Source organism: Sus scrofa, chromosome 16, assembly GCF_054392235.1.
Source record: "Sus scrofa isolate SSC_HxYL_T2T_F1_AM1 chromosome 16, Sscrofa_HxYL_maternal_Yorkshire_Landrace_v2.0, whole genome shotgun sequence".
Classification (NCBI taxonomy): Eukaryota; Metazoa; Chordata; class Mammalia; order Artiodactyla; family Suidae; genus Sus; species Sus scrofa.
This window is the reverse complement of record NC_139398.1, coordinates 48,191,062-48,198,682: the sequence shown is the minus strand read 5'-3', so window position 1 is coordinate 48,198,682 and position 7,621 is coordinate 48,191,062.

Genomic DNA, 7,621 nt, shown 5'->3' with positions numbered 1-7,621 from the left:
TGATATATGCAGCAGCCACTGGACTCAAGATTTCATGAGGAATTGAGTAAGTGAATAGGTGAATGGACAGGGAAAAATCTGAAAGAGTGGATACTGGGAATGTTACATTTAAATGTTTGTGAAGATAAGGCAAGAAAAAAGCAGTTTCGAATTTGATCAACTGTATTGATGCTGGTGATATTCTGAGTTATGAAATCAAGGCAGAAAAACAAATTATGTTGAAGCTAGAAATCACAAATTCAGAATGGGGCACATAATGAGTACAAATCTCAGTCACTAACCCAAGTGGGCAACTAGAATTCCCATTGTGGCTCGGCAGGTTGAGAACCGGACATAGAGTCCCTGAGGATGTGGGTTTGATCCCTGGCCTCACTCAGTGGTTTGAGGATCAGTGTTGCAAGCTGTGGGGTAGGTCGCAGATGCGGCTCGAATCTGGTGTTGCTGTGGCTGTGGCATAGACCGGCAGCTGCAGTTCTGATTCTCCTAGCCTGTGAAACTCCACATGCTGCAGGTGTGGCCATAAAAAACAAACAAAACAACGACAAAAAAAAAAAAAAAAAAAAAAACCCAAACCAAAACAAAACAAAAAAACCTCAAGTGGACAAGAAATAGAACTGAGCTAGGTTTCCATAATATGCTTTATATCCCAGTATTAATTTCAGTCATCTCCACCGCTGACTCCAGTGATAACTAAGGCTACTACTTGTCCCAGTCATAAACTATGCAGCTTCACTTTTCAAGTTACCTTGCATCTATTTTATTTGTGTTTTTTCTCCATGATATTTTCTTTTTCTTTCTAATTTTCTCTCTTTCCAAGCCATGAAGTCATTAACATAAAGTTGTCATAGCTGTTTGACATCTCTTATCAAGATTCCAACAAAAGCAAATGTGCTTATAAATCAGAGCATGAGTGATTTGTATTGGAAATGAAGAGGTGATTTCTGATAGGAAATTAGTCAATACTAGAATGGATAACAGAGTAGTTTGAAGAATTGCCGTCTTTTAAGTTTCAAACCTGAAAGAAGTATGGAGACCTTTAAAAAAAAATGGGGAGGGGGAGCTGGTTAGCCAGCACTTCTTTCCCTTGAAAACAGAATCTCAGCTTCTTTTCTTTTCTTTTCTTTTTCTTTTTTCTTTCTTTCTTGGCCATGCCCACAGCATGCAGAAGTTCCTGGGCCAGGGACTGGACCACTCTAGAAACTCAGCAGTGACAACACTGAATCCTTAACCAGCTAAGCCAGCAGGAAAATCCAGAATGACAGTTTCTTGAGGGGACCCATCCCACCCCATTAGCTATTTCCCTTCCCACCCCTCATGTCCAGGTGTGGATCTGTATTCTATTCCTGCCTAATTGGAATACTATCTCCATGGCCAGAGTGTTGATTTGGGGCACTTGGCTCAAGCTAGAACCATCAGAACCTTCCCTGGGATTTTTCTATAGATGCTATCAGAACAGCATTCTCTTTCTACTGGGGTTACTAAATACTGAGAAAGTGTAAATCTGGACTTTCCTGTGGTGAAATTTTGGAATTTCCTACTGCTTACCATGTAGCTCTCAGAGGCAAACATAATCAGAGCTCTAACTTTTTTTTTTTAGCTGTGCACTTAGCATGCAGAAGTTCCTGGGCCAGGAATCGAATCTGAGCCATAGCAGTAACCAGAACCACAACAGTGAAAACAACAGATCCTTAACTCACTGAGCCACCAGGGAATGCCACAGCCTTAACATTTTAATCCTTGGATCTAGTCCTTCCTGAAGCAATGACCATTTCTGAACTTCACTATAATGCAAGCAAATACATTTCTTTTATTGCTTTACTAGTTTTGCATTACGTTTCCATCATTTACTGTCTAAGGAGTAGCTATGAACTGAAGGTCTTTGTCCTAAAGTCTTGACTGATACTATGCAATGTTTTCTCTCATCCATGATATCCAAAGTCAATTCTGAAAGACCTTCAGTTTCTGGTAAAGGAACTGGCCATCTGAAACAGGCAATGGGGTAAGTATAACAATTCTGGTGTTTTTCTCTCTTTTTGTGTCAACACTGTGGCTAACCCAAAGAAGAATCAAATTCACTTATTCTATCTGTAAATAAGTTTCCCTTTAAAGCAGGATTTCTTTTGTGGAAAATAAATTGAGAAGAAAGCCATTTACCCTATCCAATTTTCCTCTATCATCCAGGGCAGAAGCTCTTTTCACTTCAGCAGAATGAAAAGGGAATCTGAGAAAGACTCTGGGAAGTGTCCCTACAGTTGGCATTCTTTTCTACTGCAAAGGATGAATTCAGCCTGACTTCTAGAAGTGTAAAATGAATAGCTGAAGGAAGGCAATCACTTTGAGGGAAAAACCTTGCTGACTCAAAAGAGTGAGAGAAAAGGAGAATTGGAATGAGAAAATAAAATTGGATAAGGGAAAGAAAACTGAAACAGAAAAATAAACTTTCTTAGAATTTTCTTTCTTGTTCTTTGCTTTAACTTACATGCATAAAATTTGTCAATGGCATAAGCGTTCATCCATTTAAAAAACAAAAACAGGAGTGTCCGTCGTGGCGCCGTGGTTAACTAATCCGACTAGGAACCATGAGGTTGCGGGTTCAATCCCTGCCCTTGCTCAGTGGGTTAACGATCCGGTGTTGCCGTGAACTGTGGTGTAGGTTGCAGATGCGGCTCAGATCCCGCGTTGCTGTGGCTCTGGAGTAGGCCGGTAGGTACAGCTCCAATTCGACCCCTAGCCTGGGAATCTCCATATGCCATGGGAGCGGCCCAAAGAAATAGCAAAAAGACAAAAAAAAATTTAAAAAAATAAAAAACAAAAACAAAGTCATACAAAACCCACTCTAATCCAGGCACAAGGCTAAATGCTAAGGATACAAAAAAGAATAAGATACCCATGACCTCATCTATATTATAAAAATCAAAATTAGATTGTAGGGAGGTTTGGGGAAAGAAGAGAAATAGATGAGGGAGATAAAGAGCTACAAAATTCCAGTGGAGTTCCCGTTATGCATCAGCAGGTTAAGAATCCAACTACTATCCATGAGGATGCGGGTTCGATCCCTGGCCTCACTCAGTGGATTGAGGATCTGGTGTTTTGGGGGAACAGCAGCGTAGGTCTGAAGCTGCTGTGGCTGTGGTGGAGGCTGGCAGCTGCAGCTCTGATTTGACCCCTAGCCTGGGAACTTCCAATGACCACAGGTGCGGCCGTAAAAAGAAAAGAGCCAAAAACTTCCAGTTACAAGATACATGAGTAGTGGATGTGAAATGTACATTGTGAGAAATACAGTCAATGATGTAATATCTATACAGATGGTAACTAAATTTATCATAGTGATCTTTTTTTACATACTATATATCTAGCATATATTACATTAAAGTATATATTGTATAATATATGTATGATACAAAATTATGTGATCTCATATATAATAGATTATATGTATGTGTTTTTATATATAATTTTGCTCCCAAAAAAAGTAGTATTACACATTCATTAAACATCATTAAAAATCATCAATTATTCAGTCACAAGGAAATTTTCAACAAATTACAAAAAGTTGAAATCCCAGTCTTAGCTTGTTTGGATCATTATAACAAAATACCATAGAGTGTGTGGGTTACAAACAACAGAGATTTACGTCTCAAGTTTTAGAGACTGAAAAATCCAAAATCAAAGCATCAGGTGATTCATTGTCTACTGAGACCCTGCTTCCTGGTTCACTGTGTCCTCACACAGTGAAAAGCTCATGATGATCATTTTGAAATGTCCAGAAATACGGAATCACTATGTTGTGTACCAAGGACTAACATAGTGTTGTAGTCCAATTACATTTCAAAAGCAAATAAACAGACTCATAGAGGAAGGGACCAGATTTGTGGTTACCAGAGGTGGGATGGAAGGGAGGGGGAATTAGATGAAGGTAGTCAAAAGGTACAACCTTCCAGTTATAAGTCCTAGAGATGGAATGTCCAACATGATAAACACAATTAACACTGCTGTATTGTCACCAATTCTAGCCTCTGAGAGCTAAAGTATCCTTGTCTTGATTTATCCTTGTATTTGTTTCTAAAGCACTTGGGGGGGGGGAAGCTAAAGCACTTGGTATTTGACAGAGATGTTTTGCAGCTGTGCTTTAAGAAATGTATGCTGATGTCAACCACCCAAAACTGGCTAGCTCTGAAAGGAACTTGCCTGAGCAAAGGAGAGCAAGAGCTATCTGAAAGTTACCTTTGCTTCATTACCATGTCAAGATCTCTCCTCACCCTACCCTCAATCCCCACACCTCACCCTCACTGGTCTAGGAAATCTCTGTCCCTTTTCCAGAGCCCAGATGACGTCTCCCTCCTACCCCTTAAAATTCCCTTATTTTCCCCCACCCTGGAGGAGGGGGGTGTTTTTAGGGCATGGGCTCTCCCTTCTGTATTCCTTGATCAGTGAGTCAAGTTTCTGCTTTACTATATCCGGTTTCCTTTGATTGACTTTGCAACTCTGGGCAAAGAACTCATTGACTATCACTGATTCACTGGGGGTGGGTTAACAGTATGTGATATATTCAAGTTGTTAAGAGAATAAATCCTTAAGTTCTCCTCACAAGGAACTGTTTAATTTTGTATCTATATAAGATGATAGATGTTCACTAAACTGATTATGGTATTCATTTCGTGATGCATGTAAGTCAAATCATTATGCTGTACACCTTAAACTAATACAGCACTGTGTATCAATTCTTAAAACTGGAAGAAGAAAAGTTTAAATAAAGATGAGTAAAAAATGATTGGAGGGAGGAAGGAAGGAGAAATAAATAGCAAGCATCCACATATTATTGTGCTGACACCTTCCTTACCCTAGAATACTCTGGGCAATGAGCAAAGGGAGGAGAATGCTTAGGCCATCCTTAAATCAGTGAAGAGGGAAGCTTGGAGGATAGGACACCTGACTCAAGCCTGAAAGTCTCCAGGTTGTGATGACCTGCTTTTCTGACCACAGAGCTGAAGCAAGAGGACTGTGCTGGAAATGGCCTGCACTTGAAGTTTGGTGGGGTAGAGGCTGCATGAGTGACTCACAAACCAGATGTGGACTCAGGGATGGGAGCCAGACTTGACCAAAGATGACCGCCTGGAAGGGTGCAATGACTCTGGAGAGAGGTGGGTCACTAGAGATCCCTATTAAAGAAAAGCAAAGCCAGATGGTAGTTAAAGTGGTAAGGACAAATTTTAACAAGTCCTGTACTATTGCAATAGGGAAAGGAGTCCAGTGTGCGTGAACCGAAGTCAACTTCAAAGAGTTGAGTTAGTGCAGAGGTGACTGGGTGATGTATGTATGTATGTATGTCTTTTTAGGGCTGCAGCCATAGCATATGGAAGTTTCCAGGCCAGGGGTGGAATTGGAGCTACAGCTGCCGGCCTACACCATAGCCACAGCAACACTAGATCCGAGCCTTGTCTGCCATCTACACCACAGCTCACAGCCACCCCGGATCTTTAACCCACTGAGGGAGGCCAGGGATCGAACCCGTGTCTTCATGGATTCTCCTATTAAAGGGGGAATAGGAGAATAGAGAGGGGAAGGAGCAGGGGTTCAGTAGAGTCAGGGAAGTGAAAAATTGTAAAAAGCTAGAAGGGCCTGTTCGTTCCTGTGAAATCCATCTGTTAAATGGTCCTTATCAAAGGAAACCCATCTCCCTTCCACAGAGACTGGGAGACTGGCTCTATCTTCAGGTGTTGGGTGATTTCTTTCAGCAACATTGGGTTAATTCTTTGGGCAACATTGAATTTTTCAGGGAGGCACTTTAAAGGAGTAAGTCTCATCCTAGGAATGTGGCCTTGAGCTGTTAGAAACTATGTATTGTTTAAATCTTTATAGGCCAAGGTTGATGCTTACTCAGACCGCTGAGTTGTGTGGCTAGACTGCTCAAGGAGAGAATCCTTGTCAAAACTGGGGGCCAAGGGAGGATCACATAAGGCCAGCTGGAGGAGCCTGCAGGAGCCTACAAACACCGGTTTTAAGGTTAGATATTCTCTAAGTGGGAAGGGTTTCAAAGTATTTAGGAAAACACTTTATGGGAGAGAATCGGCACTTGGAATCCATCCAATCCAGTGGGCACCAACACCAGATTACAACTTTGTCAGACCTTTATGCCCCATGTCCCAGCCTCCTAGCCCCACCCCCTCTCAATGAAACAAGAGACAATGCAGCATTGACATTGGGGGTAGGGGAGTAGAGAATAGGAAAGAAACTAACTACACTCCTCCCCCCATCGAAGATTTAAAACCTGAAAAGATTACAACTTGAGGAAGGAGGGAACTTGAATGGGTGAGAGCTTGAAATTTAGATTATTGGATTGGACTGGCCTTTTTATTATCTGAAAGTGACAGTAAAGGCACTGTGGAACATGCCTTAATTTTGTCCTGACACAGACAAGAACCATCCTAGAGAGAGGGTTTAAGTGCACAAGGCTACAAAAGAATAAGGATTGTTTTCAGTTTACATCCTAGAAAGGCTAGCTTTTTTTTTTTTTTTTTTTTTTTTTTTTTCCCAAACATGAAGCATGCAAAGTCCTTGGGCCAGGTATCAAACCCATGCCACAGTTTCCATTGTGGCTCAGTGGTAATGAGCCTGATGAGTATCCATGAGGACGAGGGTTCGATCCCTGGCCTTGCTCAGTGGGTTAAGGAATGGACATTGCTGTGAGCTGTGGTGTAGGTCTTAGATGAGGCATGGATCTGGCATTGCTGTGGCTGTGGTGCAGGCCTGCAGCTGCAGCTCCGATTTGACCCTGAGCCTGGGAACTTCCATATGCTGCACATTCGACCCTATAAAGAAAAAAAAAAAGAAAAGAAAGAAAACACCAAATCCTTAACTGCTAGACCACTGGGGAACTTCTAGCTTTTTATTAACATGCCCTCCTCCAGTACCTTACCTTCCAAATGCCCCTTAAGAATGATTCTATTTGCATATATTAAAGCATAGTGTGGAGTTCCCTGGTGGCTCAGCAGGTTAAGGATCCAGCTTTGTCTTGCTGTGGCATGGGTTGCTGGTGTGGAGTGAGTTCGATCCCAGACCTAGGAACTTCCACAAGCTGCAAGAATAGCCAAAAAAAAAAAAAAAAAAAAAAAAAAAAAAAAAAAAAAAAAAAATTATGGTGTGCTTTTGCAAATATTTATGCTTTTTTTTTTTTTTTGGCCCTGATGTACAACAGCCTATATGATCTCAATTCCCAGACCAGGGATTGAACCTGGGCTGCAGTGGTAAAAGCACCAAATCCTAACCACTAGACCACCAGGGAACTCCCCTAATGTTTATGCTTATTTGTAGACTTAACATGAAGTCTCCTAGTTTTTATGATGTTCTGAAAGAAAGTGTCTACTGATTCCAAAGTGAAAAGATCTTACACTAGGCAGTGGGTCTCAGCTCTACATAACTACAACCTCCTCCCCTTTCCATAACAAATATTTTATGTTTCTCCCTTGACTCTAATAAACTGGAAGTCATTTGTAATAAAATACACAATTGAATGCATAAATGCTTAGTCACAGTTTTGCTGGAATGCGTAATGAGATAGTCAGTCATTACGCAATGTCTATAATGTTGAAAAAATAAGCCAACAGGGCCAAAATGGAATCTC